The sequence below is a fragment of the Sander lucioperca genome, chromosome 16 (genome assembly GCF_008315115.2).
Source record: "Sander lucioperca isolate FBNREF2018 chromosome 16, SLUC_FBN_1.2, whole genome shotgun sequence".
NCBI lineage: Eukaryota > Metazoa > Chordata > Actinopteri > Perciformes > Percidae > Sander > Sander lucioperca.
The window spans coordinates 3,105,008-3,124,497 of NC_050188.1; the positions used below are offsets into that span (position 1 = coordinate 3,105,008).

General features: G+C 41.7%; 1 long non-coding RNA gene across 2 annotated transcripts in view; it reads right to left on the reverse strand.

Annotated features, from left to right (window-relative positions):
- The window catches only part of LOC116041309, a 111,820-nt gene that overhangs the window by 70,331 nt on the left and 21,999 nt on the right, over positions 1 to 19,490 (reverse strand). For both annotated transcript variants that reach the window (XR_004102906.2, XR_004895426.1), the window contains exon 3: positions 4,875 to 4,999. This is a non-coding gene — a long non-coding RNA (uncharacterized LOC116041309). The remainder of the gene's footprint in view (positions 1 to 4,874; positions 5,000 to 19,490) is intronic.

Below are 19,490 nucleotides of genomic sequence, written 5' to 3' on the forward strand. Positions count from 1 at the left end.
ATACGCCATTTCCTTCTGCGAGCGTCGCATGAGATGATGAAGCTCACCCCCCAATCAAAGAGGCCTTTCACTGAGAAGCAAGTCATCACATCATGCTGTAAGCAGTGTGTACCCCACTAAGGGAGCACTTTTGTGTGTGTGTGTGTGTGTGTGTGTGTGTGTGTGTGTGTGTGTGTGTGTGTGTGTGTGTGTGTGTGTGTGTGTGTGTGTGTGAGTTTGGATGGGGAGAGCCCTCAAGACACATGGGGTCAGACACAGTTTACAGACGGGCCGACTCCATCCCAAAAAAACACACGCCATGGGACACAAGCCGGCCCGAGAGTGTTTCAGCTCAGTCAAAGCAAAGAAAAGGGGGGGGTAACGGGAGGGCAGAGGAGGCCAAAGTTAATCTCAAATCGCCTCACCCCTGGGGAAGCACACGAGAGGCTGCCCAGAGGACACCCACGAGCACAGGTCAAAGCAAACAAAGCAGAGCGTCTACATCTCTGAGGTCTTCACCTCCGACAAATTCCAAAGACATCGACTCTTGTCCTTAACTGCAAAAAACAAAGTATCATCTGTTCAACCTCTGACCTCTCTCCCACCTGATGTCACCGTTGATGTCACTCCTTCCCCCTTTATGTTCGCTCCTCTTATTTAATCTCTCTTCTCGTCGTCTCGCCCTGGAAAGAGATGTGATGGAGGAAAGAAGTGAGGAGGAGGAGGAGGTGGTTGGAGGGGTTATAGCAAGTCGACGCAGGCCTCTCCCATAGGGCTTACCTCATCCTTCTTTCCGTTCCCATCCCTCCCACCTCTTTCTCTCTGTCTTTCTTTATTTATACTGCACTTTTTTTCCATCCCTTGCTATTTTTTTCCCCCTTTTCCAGCAGAACTGTGGCTGCACAGCTGATGTGGTGGTACATAAAAGAGCATAATCCCTGACCTCCATAATCAGGGCCATGATCATCTTTAAAGCTATAGTGCGTAGTTTCTGCTGCCCCCATGAGGAATTCTAAGTAATGAAAACAAAACTGCTGGCACGTCCACATGATGCAAGTCTTCAGTGACCGCGCACAGCCCCCACCCCTCCTCCATGCAGTTGCTAGTAGTCAAGGAGGACACAGAGGATTAAAAAAACATGATGGACTCTTTAGAAGAGGTAATTATTTTCACTTGAGTTTCTGCGCGGGAAAGTCACTGGACGACATCATCTTATGAACATAGCCATACTGAGAAATACAAAGAGAGTTGTGTGGAGCTGATAGTCTTAATTAGCTTTGTAGCAACTTATTTGGCAATGGCGTAACGGACGTTCATTAATATCAAAAAGTTACGCACTAAAGCTTTATATGTCCAATAATCTAAAAAGTGAGATTTCCATGTCTTTTTTATTATTATAAAGCTGGTCTAGGTACTATATAAACTGTGAAAGTATCAAAAGGCTCAGCCCACAGAGAAATGCACACAGCCCGTATTCAGAAACGGACACAGTGCCTTTAAACGAGCCGCCAGGACGTCCGTACATCACAACTATACTATGTAAAGGTAGAAAGAGCAATTACAGTGCAGTTACAGTCATTCCCCGGCTGCAATGACGTTGCAGAGACTCTAAAGGTCGTTTCACATTGTACGCGGCATGCGCTGCGCTCGCCGTTAGGTTTTCCTATTCCCAACTATATTTGTTGTGCTTGCCGCCAGGCTCAGCGCAAATTTACGTCATACATGCGCCAATATTTGAATGCACGTCACGTCTGCGTCCAGTGTTTACATCAGACGTGCAGTAGGCTACATGCAACATTGTGTAGGATACACAGTAGTGATTTGGTGGAGATGATGTTTCTGTCTTTGAAACATAGGAAAGCCTTGTTCCGTTTGTGGATCCACGTGTGTTCGGTGTTTACTTTTTTTCTTTTTATTCAGACACATCACAGCGCACCGCGGCCGCTCTTGCGCGTGCCGCGGTCAAAGTTGAACCATGTTGAACTTTGACCGCGGCACGCGCAAGAGCGGCCAGCCGCAAAATGCCGCTTGCGCTGCGCTTTGCTCAGCGCAGCGGCAGACCAGTTATTGCGCGCGCAAGCCATTGACAATAATGGGTTTCATAGTGCAGTGCTGCCGTTTGCACGTACAATGTGAATGGCCCTTGAGAGTGCAGACGTAAAAGAGACCGGCGCTAAAACAAGCATTTCAGACAGAGGGTGAATGCAGGTATATTCAGACAGTATGAGAAAAAGAATGTGTTTTTTGAACAGTAAAGCATCTTAACATGTTCTACTAGAAATCCAAAATACAAGTATCAACCTGAAAACGAGCATTATAAGGGACCTTTAAGCCTTGGTCACACCAGCAATCAGTGGATTTGGTCACAGGCCAAAGTAAGTCTGCACAAAATTTCATGTTGAGTTCCAACCCAGTCTCACAGCAGTTTGTGAAATGGTCACGTTATTTAATCTATTGATTCGTGTACACGGACACGTTAATGTCATTTATTTTGTGGTGGTCAGCACGTATTTAAAACTAATGTATTTCAATAGGAAACATCTTTCGTGATCACAGCACGACTACGATAGCGAGTAGTATGAAATGCCGAAAATCCGCGCAGGGAGGATGGTTGGGGTGGTGGATGGGTCAAACAACACAGGACTTTCACGTCTTCACGTTTTGACGTTAACTTTCCCCGTTGTTCTTTTCCTAGACTCAACCATCCCGTTGTTGTCCCGCATCCCCCAGAGACCGCGGATCATTAGAAAAGCAGTTAGCAAACTTGTTAGCTTCTTAACTGTTTTCTAACTGACAGTTAGAAAGCAGTTAGCAAACTTGTTAAGTGCTGGAAGTGCAGGGAAGCTAATGTAAGTGTAAGACGCTTTGGATAAAAGCGTCAGCTAAATGAAATGAAATCTAATGTAATGTAAGTGACATGCTAGCAATAGCAACCAACTACAGTAGCCCAGAGAGTTTCTAAAAGAGTTTTTGCGAAGCTCGCAGATTAATTTTGTAGTGCCACTTTCTGGTGTGACAGGCCTACAGGCAAAAAAAATGCAAATTAAGAAAAAATCAATAACACACTCAAAAACCACACTCATTATTATTTGCTTTGTCCTTGCTGACTCTGAATTCTTATGTAAATTACAAAACTTCTGCACACTAAGAAGTGGTTCATGTGGGTTTATCCTATACTACATTCCTGGGTGAAACCTAACAGCAGTGATAGTATGTAAGAGAACTGCTTGGATAAGTTTGGCTGCGGTTGCACCTCTCTGTGGAGCTTCATTATCAGTCTTCAAAGAAAATGTCAACTGCAAACAAAAAAAGCATCATTAGTCTCTTTTTCTTTCTGTGGCGAAAAAAAAACAATCATTAGTGTGTTTCTCTATCTCTCTCTTTCACCATGCCTGCAGGACCGATTTTCTTCTCAGCTGTTTACTGTAAAAGGTATGTTGAACATCTCTCTTTTTTTGCTCACAAACACACTCGCTAACTGATTAAAACCATCACAAACTACTCACATTTGCATAGATAGCAAAAACAAGTGATATAAAAGGAAAAGTTATTGCTGCCATAGCTTTTACCCTGACAAAACACAGAACGCTATATATGCTAATTAGCCATTTAATATGAATGTCTAATTAATGGTATGCAAATGAGACACTGCCATCATTGGACCTGTTTGATATGGGGATGGGCGCGGTATTGAAAATCCTTGGGAAAACAGACATCCGATGCTGCCGCTCGACACACGCAGGAAATCAATTTGGTTAATTGTCAAATATGCAAACATGCAAATTGAAGTCATGCATTGCCATGGCCGAGGCACCTTACCATTGTCCCTGGTGCAAGAATCCGAGAACACACACACAGTCACGGGCACAAACACACAAGCACGCACTCCTCTTATCTCATCAGCCCTTTTATGTCGTTGGTATTCAGCGCTCTGTCCTCTGACCCAATGCATGCCACTAATTACCAATTCCCATGATAAGAGTATTGCCCATAGAATACATGATGGAAGATGAAGGGTATTCCTGCTAGGCCACAGCTATTGAACATTCTGACTACACACCACTTTGAAAATTGGCTTTCAATCAACATGGGGAGGACTGTTTAATTCTGCAACCGTTAGGATCCTGTGCTGTCTTCCCACAATGGCCCTCTAAAACAGCTGCCATCCAGCCTCCACAGACAGCTAATGGCAGAGTACAAATACCTGACAGTCTCCCTTATAATGTGTGAGGGCAAAACATGCTCATTCACCCTGCGCAAGGATGTCTGGCTGCGCTCTGAACTCCTCTAAACTCACTTCGCAAAAACCACCATAAAGCATTCATCAACATGCCCAAAACAGAGAAAGCCACCACAACGTTGGTATTCTCCTCCACTCACTGTGACTTAGATGAAGATAAAATGCAGGAAGAGTCGACATCCCACAAAAGATTTGTTTTCTTTCCTTCTTTTTTTTTTTTTTTGCAGTGAAAGTTAATTGAATTTGTATGTTAATGAGAGCTGTGCATAGCTAACGAGCTCAGTGTGCGACCCATTAACACGTTGAATGATTGTTATGCCCGGGGCAAGAATCACCTATAGGAGCTCAAAACACGAAGACAAAGAGCCAATCTGAATACATTATGGATTAATTTGCATGTTCATCTACATTATGTACATGTTACACTGATATTTGTCCCACAGTTCAATCCTCGTGACCTGACTTAAAAGATCTTTGTGGGCTGAAAGGGCATAAGGAAAAGAAAGGAAACAAAATATTCAAGACACAAAGAGGGAAAGTATTGTGAGCAAAGAGGAAAAACGGGCCAGAAAGCAGTGCGGTCATTCAGAAATCACACGGAATAATTTTCTCCTTACTCATTGAGTGTTTTAGCTCAATGATGACAAGTTCTCACCTTGTTAGAGATGAGGATTTGGTGTGATTCAGTCGCCCCTCCATCTCCATGACAATGTGTGAAGCACAGTGAGATCTCTCTGATATCATTACGATGGAAGCAACACTTCTTTAAATAGCTGCTCACTGCAAGTATGAAGAAAAACAAACACATTTATATGTGCAATCACAGCCACTTATTACCACCACTGTCATAATACATAGCAGTAAGTCTATTAGTGGAAGTATTATTTTGTTATCTATCATATCATTACTGCTGAGGGTCAAAAAAACTAGCAGGCCTTACTTCACAGGAGCTGGCAAAAACAGGATTAAATATTGGCATGTTTGACATTTAACAGGATGCATTAGATGAGATATTCAAATCCAGCCATGCAGTCCTTTCACTGAAGTTGTAATACCATGGTACAATCATCATAAAAAAATAAAGACCTCGCTAACTCATGAGGTTCTTTAGCCACACATGACATAAAATAAAATGTAGGACTACTTACCTGAAAAAAAGATTAGCCGGCTCCTTAGAGTTTTAGTACAACCGAACACTGAACAAGACATTTTTAGGCGACCAAAATAATCCAATTAACTTTAATGAAGAAAATGAGGACGTCATTTTTCATCAGCCTTTTACTTGCTTCCACCATCTGCCATTGTGACAAACACAGAATGCTATATGGTGATTCTGTTTCAACTCAAAGAACAAACACCTGCAGTGTAGCTTTTTTGGTTGTAAGTGAATCTGTCTGTATGTGGTGAAGAAATGAAGTTTATTTAAATACAATCAAACATAAATGCTTCTCCTTTGTATATAGAAATTACACTGATATCTGAAAATCAATGTAATCATAAAAGTCATTTTCTTGTGCTTCAAATGAACTTCATAGCAGCGTGCAATGTATTCATACTCACTGTATTCATATTGAAAAGGCAAACCGATAATGTGTAGGCTATATACAGAAACATTATCTCTCACTCTTTATTCACTCTGCCCTCAGTGTGTGATGACTTGATTGGGATTTGACTCCTGCTATTGGACTGTTACGTAAGGCCACTGCAGCCGTTGGATTGCAAAGTGAATATGAGCCTCTTTATAGTTGCTGTACAGTAGATAATAAAGCTTCCTCTCTGAATAAGTCTAGACATATTTGCTCTCCTGGGGTCTTATTCATATTGAGGTGACATAGACAGGCTAATCACCACCGGCTTTCATAATGCACACACTCAAAGCACATCAAAAGGAATGGAGTACATGGAAAGTTCAGATCAACCTGGATGTATGTATCATTCATTCCTCTCTCTCACACTCTCCTCCCTCGCTGCCTCAGCTGTTATATAAATTTACTGTGCATCCACCGGCTCTGCCTACCTCCCTCCCAGCTCTCGCTTTTCCAGCTTAATGGCTGAGTGTGTATGTATTGACACAACTCCTCCAAGCCGCGGCAGTGTGAGGGCAGCGCAGTCCAGCTGGGGGTCAGCTTAATGATAAGGTTAATGAGGGTGGCCGGGACTCAGGCATGCCTCCATGAGCTATTACAAGAAGGACAGAAGAGGGGAGGAAATGAGAGATAAGTAGAGAGCAGGGCAGGACAGGATAGGAGAGGGGAGGGGAGAAAAGAAAAAGGAGAGTGAAGCAGAGGAGAGTTGGAATAGAACGGGGTAAGAAAATGGTGGGAGAGAAGAGGAGAGAATATGAGAGGGGAGGAGAGAAAAATAAAGGAAAGATAAGAAAGGAAGGGGCATGATGTAAATAAGAAAATTGAAGGAGAGTAGGACAAGTAAGGTACAGAATGGAGACAAGACATCAAAAAGAAGAAGGAAAAATAATTAATGGAAAGGAGAGTAGAGAAAAGGAGGATAGAGGAGGGGAGGAGAGGAAAGGAAAAAAGGAAGGAAATATGGGCGAGAGGAGGAGAGGACAGGGAAGGAGCATAAGAGAAACTAAGGAAAGGAAAAGAGAGGGAAGGAGATGAGAGGGAAAGAGAGAAAATGGAAGAGAAGGTAGGGTACAAAGGGAATAAATGGAAAGGAGAGAGGGAAGGAAAGGATGAGAGTAAGTAATTGGACAAGGAAGAACAGGAAAGCAAATGAACAGAAAAGAGAGGACAGCGAAGCAGAGAACAGAAAAAAAGAATGGAAAAAGAAAGAAAGTAAAGGCTTGGGGGGCGATAGGAGACGGGGGGGGAAAAAAAGGAAAGAAAGCAAAGAGGGAAAGGATAGGATGATCAGGCAAGGAAAGTAGTGGACACAAACAGGCTTAATCATTCACTGTCAATAAATACCCCCACTATGCATGCATTCCTGCTCTCTGCTTGTGGCTCATTTTACTGGATGGACAATGGAGGGAAGTTAATGAGCACATGTGTCACTTAATCATCAGCCCAGTTGCTGGTAAAGAAGCGGTCATGGTTCCAGCAAAATGCTGGCAGTCACACCCTCTAGCTGACCGACACACACACACACACACACACACACACACACGCTCGTCTCCTTACAGAGCATATGCCCAGACAGCCCTGTAGGTGTAAATCCTTAGCTGACAGACATATTGTAGGTGTCCGGGCAGAGATTAGCCCATTTCCTTCTTTAGTCTGGAAAAATATCCTGAATCAGCTTTAGAATACTGCTGATGCTCATCTCTAATAGCCTAATCTGCACTAAACTCTCATAGTGTACATGTGTGTGTGTGTGTGTGTGTGTGTGTGTGTGTGTGTGTGTGTGTGTGTGTGTGTGTGTGTGTGTGTGTGTGTGTGTGTGTGTGTGTGTGTGTGTGAGCTTAAACCCCAGGGTGTCAGCGAGGAGTTGTGGATGTGCGCTTCAGCTTTCAGCAAAACATATCTCAAAACAGCTTATGCTACAGACCAGACCAATGAAAAGCATTCAGGGATTTTCTGTTTTTCATTTATTCATTTCTTTTTACATTTAGTTATTTGGCTGATGGTGCACAGCTTTAGAATAAACTCAGATTTCCAAAACAAGTTACAAGCAAGCACAAAGTGCAAAGGGCAAAGTTCAGGACATGTGTGCCCTTGCTATATTCCACAATCGAGAAAAAACAGACTGATAAACAGAAAAAAAAACTACTGTAGAATAAACCAAAAAAGTAAAGATAGAAAGACTTATCTTGGATTTCATTAAAGCAGTGAAAGACAGCTGATGTGAGATTTTGTATAAATTGGGGTAATTTGGGGAATAACCACTGCTATTACTAGAGTACACATTAACAACACATATATACCCAATCACAAACAGGAAAAATTAATTGAGAGTGTCCAATTCATTCTAATAAATGGTTAACAAACTCACTGACTGTGGATTTCCCTGTCTGACAGCCAAAAGGAGTCAGGCTTATCCATGACCCCAAGAAACACAGATACTTCCAAGCAACACTTCCTCTACTTCCTATTACACATGTGTATGCATCAACATGTTTTGCATTAATCCACCGCATATTTGACCATCCTGGACATGGTAAATCAACAACTCAAAAATGGAATACTGAAATATCTTTTACTATCTTTTAAAAGCGTGGTATTGAACTGTCAGCGTACACCACTGTTTGGAAAATAGCCACACTGATAAACAAAACTATGATAGTGTTCCTGACTAATTGAATTATGTGGGGGTAAGACAGTGAATCACTTCTACATTGTTTGTCTTTTCCCTTCATTTGCTTTTTCATCCATCTGTCATATGACAGCTGAAACTTGGACTATGACTCATTTCAGCACGTAACTGACCCTATACAATTACAGGTCAAGTCAAGGTGGCGTAGTGGTTGCCAATTGGCCTAGAGGGGGATTGCATCACATATAGAGGATGACATGTTTACCATTGCCACATTCATGTCTGTGACTCATATATGTCAAGGAATTTGCCGCTTATTTGGGTGTAAAGGCTGAAAGCATGAAATCAATTGGCGTTAGAGGAATTTCCCCAGAGTGTTCATAAGCCTTGAATTCTCACACAAATCTTTAGACAGACCCGTTGAACTGTCCTTGCTTTTGGTACATCATATCAGTGTTGTCATGTAGAGAGCTCCAATTTCTGTTTAGTTTTTTCAAATTAGAATGTAAAATAAATTATTACATGGCCATTATGTGAAAACAATTCATCATCATTCCTAAAAAAAAAAAAAACATTTTGAAGATGTTTCACAACAGAGATAAAAAGAAAAAGAAAAAGAAACTGAAAGTTGAGTTCTCACTTTTTGTGTTAAACAGGAAAGTTAAACAATGACACGTTACCATTTTTGGACATATCTGTAACACTAGAGGTCATCTTGCAGGTGGATCACACATGCCGCAACGCCAATTCGGGCCAGGGGCGTAAAGTGGGGGGGGCCCTTCCTACCCCCTACGTCCGGCCCCCTTGCTCAGACCACACCCATTTTGAACTTGTAAAGTTTCGTGAATATATTTTGCAATGTTGTCGGCTAGGGGCGTAAAGTTCCTGATGTGGTGATGGCAAATGAGTCGACTATCAAAACTCACCGCAGTGCATCGTATGCTAACCCCTGATTTAAATCATGGTACAGACACTGGAAGGAGTGCTTAAATAAGATAGGACTTAGCAAAAGCTAACAACGCCGCCGCCAGCTAAATGCCTCAGTGGCCATAGGAGTTAAAGTGACATAACAAAATATGTTCAGTGTCCGTCAACATCAAATTACAATATTAACATTGTCAGTCAGTACCAAGAATTCATATCTGCTATGAACTCGTAGGGGTGATGTCAGTACTAAAAATAAATACAATTGAAACGTCTTCTTTTTGGTAATTACAATTTTAACAACGACAGTAAAGATATATTGGTTTCTTGGCAAAAAGAATATTTGTAATTTCAGTTTACAGTCACTTTAAAACTGGCATTTTACTTCCCTTCAAGTGGTTTTGACCTTATGATCAGTTGTCGTTTTAAATCCCAGACCAGCTGGGAAAATCTTGTCAGGAAGGGGAAGCTAATATGAAACCCTGCTTCATCCTCTCACCGCACACTTGTGTGTCCTTGAGCAAGGCATATACAGTACCCCCACATTTGGTGTGTGAGCTGCTGCCAGAAAATAAATGCACCAGGAAGCTACCGGGTGTGAATCTGCGGAACATGGCATTGCTTAAAAAAAGAACATGCGTGCTCAAGTAGTCTCTGTTATATAAATTTTCTTGGAAAAAAAACTTTGATCGGACCATTTGCCATGCTACCAAATGTGTGCACAAGCATGACTGACCAGCCTTAATGCCCAGGCGCTCTGGATTACACACACCACTAGTCTGCTGGCTCCACAGCTCGAGTCAGGGCCCATTGAGAGGACATAATTGAGTGTGTACATAGACCTGTATACAGTGACACTTCATATGAGCAAACACAAAGCCTGATCAAACATGTGAACATGGTGATAAAGAATGCTGAATGGCTTTCTATCTGTGATCTTTTGTGTGTGTTAAAGCTCTGTGTACCATGATGCTTTGTGCTTTGTACGTGTTAATGAGACTTGCAGATCAAATATCCTCTGATTGTTGGCAGGGATATGAGGGTGACGTGAAGTCGATTGACCCTCATGCATCACAGTGTACACTGGCATCTACATCTGCAGGGAGGTAATACGTTTAAATTCTTTTTTAATTAGGGTAGATTGCTTCTTCTGACATGTACTATTATGGTTTTTCAAACTAAGGGCTGCCTGCAGGACAACTAAAATCCTCTTCCAGTGTCCATAGCACCATAAAACTGAACTGAATTTGAACTTCTTTCACTTTTTGTGTAGGGACTGTTGTGGATATTTTTCCAAAGAGAATAAAACTGTTTTTTTAAAACAGGGCTGACATTGCTAGGAGACGTGCTGTGAACTTTCAAGGTGCGCTAATGAGTGGTGTACGTCGTAGCCCTGTATAGCGTACAAACATTGATACAAGACATTTGTTCCCCAAGTTATGTCCCGTCGATTTAAGATGTCTTCCCCGTTATAACATTCCAAAGTGGAGAGCGGAAGCTAGCAAACAAAGCTGACTACCTTTCAATCAGAAAGTGGAAGCTAGTTCATTTTTATTTTAGTGCTGTCAAACGATTAAAATATGTAATCGCGATTAATCGCATTAATGTCATAGTTAACTCGCAATTAATCGCACATTTTTATCTATTCTAAATGTCCCTTGATTTCTTTTTGTCCCATTATTTTTTCTCATTTTAATGCTCTTATCAACATGGAAAAGTGGATCGGCTTGCTTTGTGCTTTTGTCGCCTGGCTTTGACGAGGGGGCGGAGAATTCACATCAGCTGTGTGCTTGGCCATCAAGTGGTATTTCAGACTGGACGTGCTGCGATGATAGCTCAGTTCACAACGACAAAACACACAGATCACTTTGGTCTTGTCAATGGAACCATTTGGCAACTTTTTAAAAGTAAACTTTCCATTCAGAATCTTCGGCATCTCGCGCTCGCCATCCACTCAAAACGTAACGTTAGCCTACTACTCTTTGGCCGGCTCGCAAGCCCAAACAAGTGTGTGCGGCGTTCCTGTTGTTTTGTTTCCGGTCTAGCTAGATCCGGTGTGGTGTTGTAGTTTTTCTAACGTTACTAGTTGCTGCAACAGCATGTGAAAAAAACTACAAAGTTTGCTAGGCCAAAAAGAACGTTAATCTCGTGATCAAAAAATTGACGCCATTAAAATGGTTTTGCGTTAACGCCGTTAATAATGCGTTTAACTGACAGCACTAGTTTATTTATGTTCTTTCAACATCGGATGGCTGCTTCAAACTCTGTGTAGAAAAGAATAGAATAGTCTTTATTGTCATTGTACATGTACAGTTAAATTGAATGCAGGTCTTTTAGTGCAAAGTGTTGTGTTTGTCCTGTAGACGGTATGTAAAAATAGGCGACATGTCAAATCCTCAAAAGTGAAGCCAAAACATCTTGATCACCCCCTAGTATCAGCTGCAGTATAGGTCATAAACCCTTCCCTCCTCCATGGGAGCGCATATGATATTGGCCAAACTTATAAAAATCAAAGTACATATCAAATAAAGAGATGGTTCTGTCATTGTAGGTAGTTATTGTGTTCTATATCTTCAAGTGTTTATTTTTCTGATATGTTTGGTTTAATTAGTTATTTGATTCTATAAAAAAAGGGGGTGTGATATGATTGACAGCTGTGATTGACTCACAGTTGAGTTTGGCGGGTGTATGGTGGGAACTTGATACCCCGGCTCCAACCATCCCTACTGCGCAGACTCTGGCTCCAAATGACGTCTCCAGCACAAGATGGTAGCACCCATATTCGGAATGTTTTAGCATTCTCCTTGCAGTTTTTGGTTTGAAAATCAGTGACTTTTTGATTACAAGTCAGCCTTTGTAACCAGTACTATGCCCCCATACAGGTTCATGTGGCACAATATCATGAGAAATAAGGAAATAAGGTCAGGGTTAAATAAAAAATAAAGGAAGAATTCAAACATCCTTCCTGATTTGGAAACTCTGGGAGCAGCAGTGTGTTCACTAGTCAGCGACAGGATATGACAATAGAAACCTGTTGTGTGAAACCGATCCTGCCTCATCACAGTGGTTCTGAGCAGTAAGAGCCAGATGAGTGGATACATATTTATGGCTCCATGAGTGGGCCTATCCTGGGGGGGGGGGGGGTGTAAGTGGGGGAATGTGGATGGAAATGTAAGTAAAAACAATCAGTGTTCCCATTTAAAAAAGAAGACTGTATAAGGGTAAATATGTAGCTAAATGACATCCCTTGGGATTATTTCACTCCAGCCTAGATCTGATAGTCAACTTCAGCTGTTAAAAAGTGGGAGAGGAGGTAATTCAGTTTGACCCAGGCATCCAGAGGACTTGGAGTAGCTTCAAAACCTTCCGAGGGACAAAGACAGAAACATAACAACACAGCATAACAGCCTAAACATAGGGAGAGAGATAGATGAGGAGAGAGAGAAGGAGGTGATGAATGGCGTTGTTTTTGTCTGTAAGGAGGATAACTGTATCCTCCTCTGGGAGCAGCCGAGCCAGAGAGTGTCTGTGAGCACCAGTCATGTGTCTCAGAGACAGCCAATGGAAATATGGGGACTTGGTTCATACGTGAGTTTACTGGGTCAGAGTCAGAGCAGAGGAGGAGGCTACAGCCAATCGGAATGGGTAGCAGCGTCGGGAGGATTAGCCAATGAGGTTGGAGTCTGGTGTCTGGTACCAGTTGATGTCTGACAGTTAGACAGACTGTATCTAATTACCACAGCCGAGGCTCAGCATGGGTCTGTGTGCACGTATGTATGTGTGTGTATGTGTGTGTGTGTATGTGTGGGGGTGTAACTGAGGAGAGAGGGAGTGAAAATTAGAATTAGAAAAGAGGAAGGTGGTTTGGAGGTTTTGGCAAAAGTTGAAAACAAGGCATCAGATCTGGAGAGCTGCCACGTGAAACTGAAATTGTGCCAAAAGACAGAGTGGATATAAATATACAAGCCCTGAATTCAGAATGAACTTATTAAATTAGCCATATTAGGTAGTGATACATCCCATTGCTCTACATGTCTATACTCAAATAAACTCAACTTCTGGTACAGTGTGTGAACAAAGGAAACGTGTAATGGCTGGATGGGGGTGTTAACGTGTGAGGATTTCTGTATATTTCTCCATTTCCTGTATGAATGAATAGGCTCTGAAAAGAGAGTCCCGTTTCCCACAGTGTAATGCTCTATTATTGTCTCTAACACAATGTTCTTCTCACTACAGGCAGCTTCATCCCATTCAGCCTCTCTATTAGTGACTGGATAAGACAGAGACTGCCAGGTGTTAATGGCGCGAACACACACACACACACACACACACACACACACACACACACACACAAAAGACGATGGGAGTCAGATGAAAAGGAAAGGGATGAATGAATTAGCGCAAGACGGAGGTTTGGCCAGGCCGGCGACGCCACGCCCCGGGAACTCTCAACATCCCGTGCGATGACAAGGCAGGCCAGATGATTGCTGTGTCAAGGCAATGCAGACACACACACACACACACACACACACACACACACACACACACACACACAATGTTTCTCAAGTGTAAAACAATGGTGTCCCAATGAGGCTGCCATGGCCTGTTTTTCCCTTCTGCTTATTTGCAAGTTTTGATATGTGGTCCCTGAGCTGCGGAGGGAAATGATGTTGCATCAAGATAAAATAAAATAAATAAATGAATACTAATGTATAAGAATACTTTGGCATTTTGGGGATTATGCCAAATTAGACATCAAGAGTCCAATGACAACATTGATGCCACTCTCATATTTGTTTGTTAAATACAATCAGCAGCTGCTTAGCTTTAGCATAAAGACTGAAAACGGGGAAACTGCTAGCCTGGCACTGTCCAGTTAACACAAATTACAGTAACACACTGTATCTCGCTTGTTTGAACCCTTCAAGAACAGAAGTGTAAAAATGATACCTTGTGGTTTTTCAGGGCGGTTATGTGACAGACATTTTCTTAGCCAACTGAGACAGCCATAGAGGTCCGCTGATTTTTGATAGCCTTGATACAAGCTTTTCTACTTGTAGTGTAAGAGGGTAAATACTGAAGAAAGGCAGAACACAACTGTCCTTGGTGTATTTTCGACTCTTTGCAGCAAAGTAAAAAACACGGTAAAGCTGTTGGTCAACTTTTTTTATTCTTTTACCAAAGTGAGTTGTGAGTTGAACCAGGCAAAATGTGAAAATGTACAAGGATTATGAGAGAAGCAAACTGAGGACCTGTAGCAATCTGACCTCCCTCCAAAATATGTCCGTTATAAATATTAATGCATGCATCCATCACCCCAACCAACCTCCCTATGCAGATTTTCGGGCTTTCATACTACTCACTACGGTTGTTGAGAATCGTGCTGTGATGACGAAAGATGCTTCCCATTGAAGTACATTAGTTTAAAAAAACATGCTGACCATCACGAAAAAAACAAGATAAACGTGTTTGTGTACACGAATCAAATAGATTACATTACATGACCATTTCACGAACTGCCGTGAGACTGGGTTGTATCAGGACCCTTATTTATATTTATTTTTAGGCGGTGACCTCTAGTGGCCGTAGTATTTATGACGGGAGCAAAGGACGAAGCATGTTGACGTAGTATAAAGGGTGACATACAGCAGTCCATGTAGGGAGGAGGTCGGGGGGGATAGATGGGTCAAACAAACACAGGAGACCGCTGTCTGTGTCCTGTGTGAAACCAAAAGTCAGTGGGACTTATTTTAACTTATGTACACAAGTTAACTTACGTAACATACTTAACTTACGTAGGTAACTTAAATTTGCAACAAACATATTTATTTTCACCAAAACGTGATATTTTCCTAAACATAACCAAGTAGTTTTGTTTGAATTCACAACGTTAACCGTGTGTTTAAAACTGGGATTGTTTAAAAACAAACAGCTTTCGTTGGTACTCTCCAACGGCCATATATTGAGAGTCACTGGCAAAGGACCCATTCTATCATTTAGGACGTGTTGACATGAGAACATAGCAGCTCGCACAGCCAAGAGTAGTCAGCCGGCAGTAACATGTTAACAGATTAACTCACAGCAGTCCGTGGAGAGTGTCCCGTTTCCAGTCTTTGTGCTAAGTTTAACTAAGCTAAGCTAACTGGCTGCTGTTGTAGCTTAATATTTAACAGACAGATATCATAGTTCTCTCAGCAAGAAAGCGATTAAGTGTATTCCCCAAAATGTCAAACTATTAAACTTTCATTTGTGAAAAGCTAAACTGATGTCTTCAGGCAAGTCTTGACAAGAACTAGTGTAACTATAGGAGGCACAACTGGGAGGGGTGCATTCAAACGCAAAAAGAAGAAAAGACCATGAGCATGTGTTCATTTGTCTTCCTGTGTGTGTTCTGACTTTGATCACTGAGAATGTACAGAAGTACCTCGCAGTAGCGTGACAACACTTAATTTGTTGTGGTGAAGTGTAATTAAAACAAGCTTGTCTTTTGCACATGCTGGCCAACATTGGCATCAACGCGGTAGGGTTCGAATCCACCTGGCCGAAGACCTTCATTTTAACTCATTTCCCCTCTCTGCCTCTCTCTTCCTCTCTCTAGGTTCTCTCTCTTCCTAAATAGAAAGTTGGACCATTACTCCAAGCAGCAAAAGCCCTGATCGAGGATCAGTATTAGAGAGATGAAATAACAATCTTGTGTTATCCAGTCAGTAGAGAGCATCAGTACTGGTAGTGCTCCAACCCGGCAAGGGCTGTTGTTGTTATTCTTTGATCAGACCAGCAGGAATAACAATCTATAATTCATAACACTCAGTCTAGTCTGGGAACACTAGGCAGTGCACCTTTAATTATTGATCAAACAGAACAGATTTAATATCAATCACTGAAGCATAGGCAGAAGTGAGCAAAGTAGAAGAAATGGAGGAATCTCTGGGGCGCTACCATCTAACCCTCTAATGAAAACAAAAAAGAAATACAGTGCAGTTAATACTGTGGTGGTGTTGGTGTGCAAACGGGAACTCAGGCGTAGCTTGGGACAATGATTCAAAGAGACTACAACTCACAGGATAACACTCTTTGAAGGTTGATACTGATAGTTTGGGATCTGGAGCTGCCAATGCCAAGTACTTTTACAAATCATTCTACATTATTCAATGTTTTCCATGAATTTGATTCCAAGAGAGGTGGAAAAGGCTCAGAGGCTACTATTACCCACTGAAAACAAATGTAATACTACTACTAATACTTTAACTACTACTGGTGCTACTACAGCTGCTACTACCATAACTACTACTACTATTATTACCAGTGGTACAACAACACCTACCACCACCACCACTTACTTTACCATCACTGCTACGTTTGCAGTACTGCTATAGAGTTCAACAGTGTGGTTCTGGAAGAAGAAAATCCCATTTATTGTTTTCCATAAGGATTTTGATCATAAGCCGTAATGTCTAAACCATCCAAGGTAGACTGACCACTGGCTACGAGGTTGCGAAACTAAGAATTATGCTGTTTGTATGAAATCAAATTTGTTTTAAGAAAAATGTGTTTTATTTGCAATCTTATGGGGAAATACTACACTACCCCCAATCCTAAGCATAACAGCAACGTCTCTGATTGGTGGACCACTGACATGTTTACCGCACCCGCAAACCCGTGAACGGCTATCGCGAGCTGCTACCATTAAAGTCTATGATAGTTTATTTTGCACCGAATCAAATGTTTTATGGTCACAATTCATCTCGTAGCTGGTTGGCTTGGTTCCAGGCTTAAAACTCCTTATATAAGCATTTATTGAAACATCAATGCAGATATTAAATGGGGGCGGTCACTGTTGAGCTGTAACAACTACCAGGGGGCGGAGCAAAGTGGTGGCTTCTGGGGCTCCATCCCCAAATGTTTTAGGGTTTCAAAAAAAAAGAACTACTACTGTTCTATGCTACTACAAGTAGTAGTATGCTATTCCCTGAAGAAATCTAATATAATTGAGTAAATGTTCTTTTGGGTATCATTTATTTACAATTAAAAAGGATGTAGGCGCTACAGGATGATTTCTTTTACTTGGAAACTATGTTTTTCCCAAATTATGTACAGATTTTTAGGCATTCTATTATCGCAAATGGCCCTGAACCCTTTACTGATACTACTACCACTGCCTCTCATCATTTATTGAACTTAAAAAGCAGTGAAATAGTTGAACAAATCAACACCTTGAACTGTGAAATTTCCCTACTTTTCCAGTTGAACCTTTTGAATTCCCCTTAAAATATATTCAAATGTTTAAATAGTATTAAATAATAAACACAAAATAAGGTTAAATGCTGCAGTGCACTTTAACCATCTTTTAAAAACAAGTAATACATAAAATGTAAATAAAAGAAAAACAAAATAATCCTTTCTCGACTACATTGTCTTTGTAATTGTTAGGAGCCAAAATCGAAATCTCAATCAAAGTTTGATTAATTGCACAGCCCTACCTACTACTACTAAAATATAACTACTAGTACAGTTACTGCTATTTCTTCTTACTACTGCTACTACTACAACTGCTAGAACTAGTAGAGAATAGTAGTCTTACAGTACTACTATCGCTACAACCCTCCTTGACTCCTACGACTACTATTACAACTACTAATACTACTCCTTCACTGTTACTACTACTACTACCACCACTGTACAACTATTAATCACAACTCCATCATGTACTGTCTGTACTACAGTACAACCTTTATGTGCACCTTTGTAAAATCCCCCAAAAAAGGGTTTTATTGAAAATAGTTTACATTGAGGGCTATCCATAATAATTAATTCCATTAATAATATATGTAATCTGTAATATATGTGTAATAAACATAATGGTAATATATTCCAGTGTGCTTTAACTCTAAATTGAGACATAAGTAAGGAAAGTAGCAAGACAAAATGGCTTTAGTCCACTAAGTGGGAGAACTGTGCAGCTGAAGTGTACTGATTACGCTGGGGCTGTAAGGGGCTTGCAGCTGTAGAAGCAATTGAGCACAACACACACACACACACACACACACACACACACACACACACACACACACACACACACACACACACAGACAATGCAAAACCCCAACATATTTGCAGCTTCCTGCCTTTTACTGTCCATTGTTATATTTAGTGACACAGCTCTCACAGACCACTTTCAACACTCAGGGTGCAATTAGAAAAGAACAGACATTTTCTTACACTCCCACTCCCACTCCCACTCCCACAGTTTGACACACAAACAGCAGAATTCCTGCAGCGTGAAGGGGTCCTTGCCTTCCACTCAGTACAGGAATGCAAAGAGAGAGAGAGAGAGAGAGAGAGAGAGAGAGAGACTGGGACTTTCCCCAGGATGCCAGAAAAAGGAGGGAGAGAGGAAGCAGACAGTGGGAGCGACGGACGACAGGAACAAATACAGGAGGAGGGAAAATGGATGGGTTGTGTATGGGCTCGTTTCTGTTTCCCACAGTGGAAATGACCCAGTTATTACTGCACACTGTGTGAAGGAGACCTTACAGCATGAAACAGAAGAATGAGAAGATAAAAACCATGAGAACTGTATCAGAGACATTGTATGACAACTTTCCCTCCACTGTACTGTTAAATCTGTGGAAGCAGAAATGTGTCTCACTCTCAATCACTCCCGCTGCTGTCTGTCTGTCTGTCTGTCTGTCTGTCTGTCTGTCTGTCTATATGTCTCTTTGTCAAGGTTAACGATGTGTCTCCAGAGCTCACTGCAGTTGCCACCAGTGTTCCCATTGATCCCACACACAGGCCTGAACGCTGCTCCCCATATGGCACCGCTGAGGGTGTGTGCGGCTCTGTGATAGGGATCAGCAGTCTTTATTGTGACTCAGTTTGCGGCATGTGTGTATGAGCGAGTGTGTGTGGTCTTATCGGTGAGCCAGCTGCTGGCATTTAGGGTTGCATATTTGTGTGTGTGTGTGTGTGTGTGTGTGTGTGTGTGTGTGTGTGTGTGTGTGTGTGTGTGTGTGTGTAATAGTAGAAGACAACCTCTCTGACATTAGCAAACTTGCCATGTCATCTCAATCCAGGGAGGCCTCACTGTGATAAAAGAACAAGGAATCCTTTCACTCCAGTGTGTGTGTGTGTG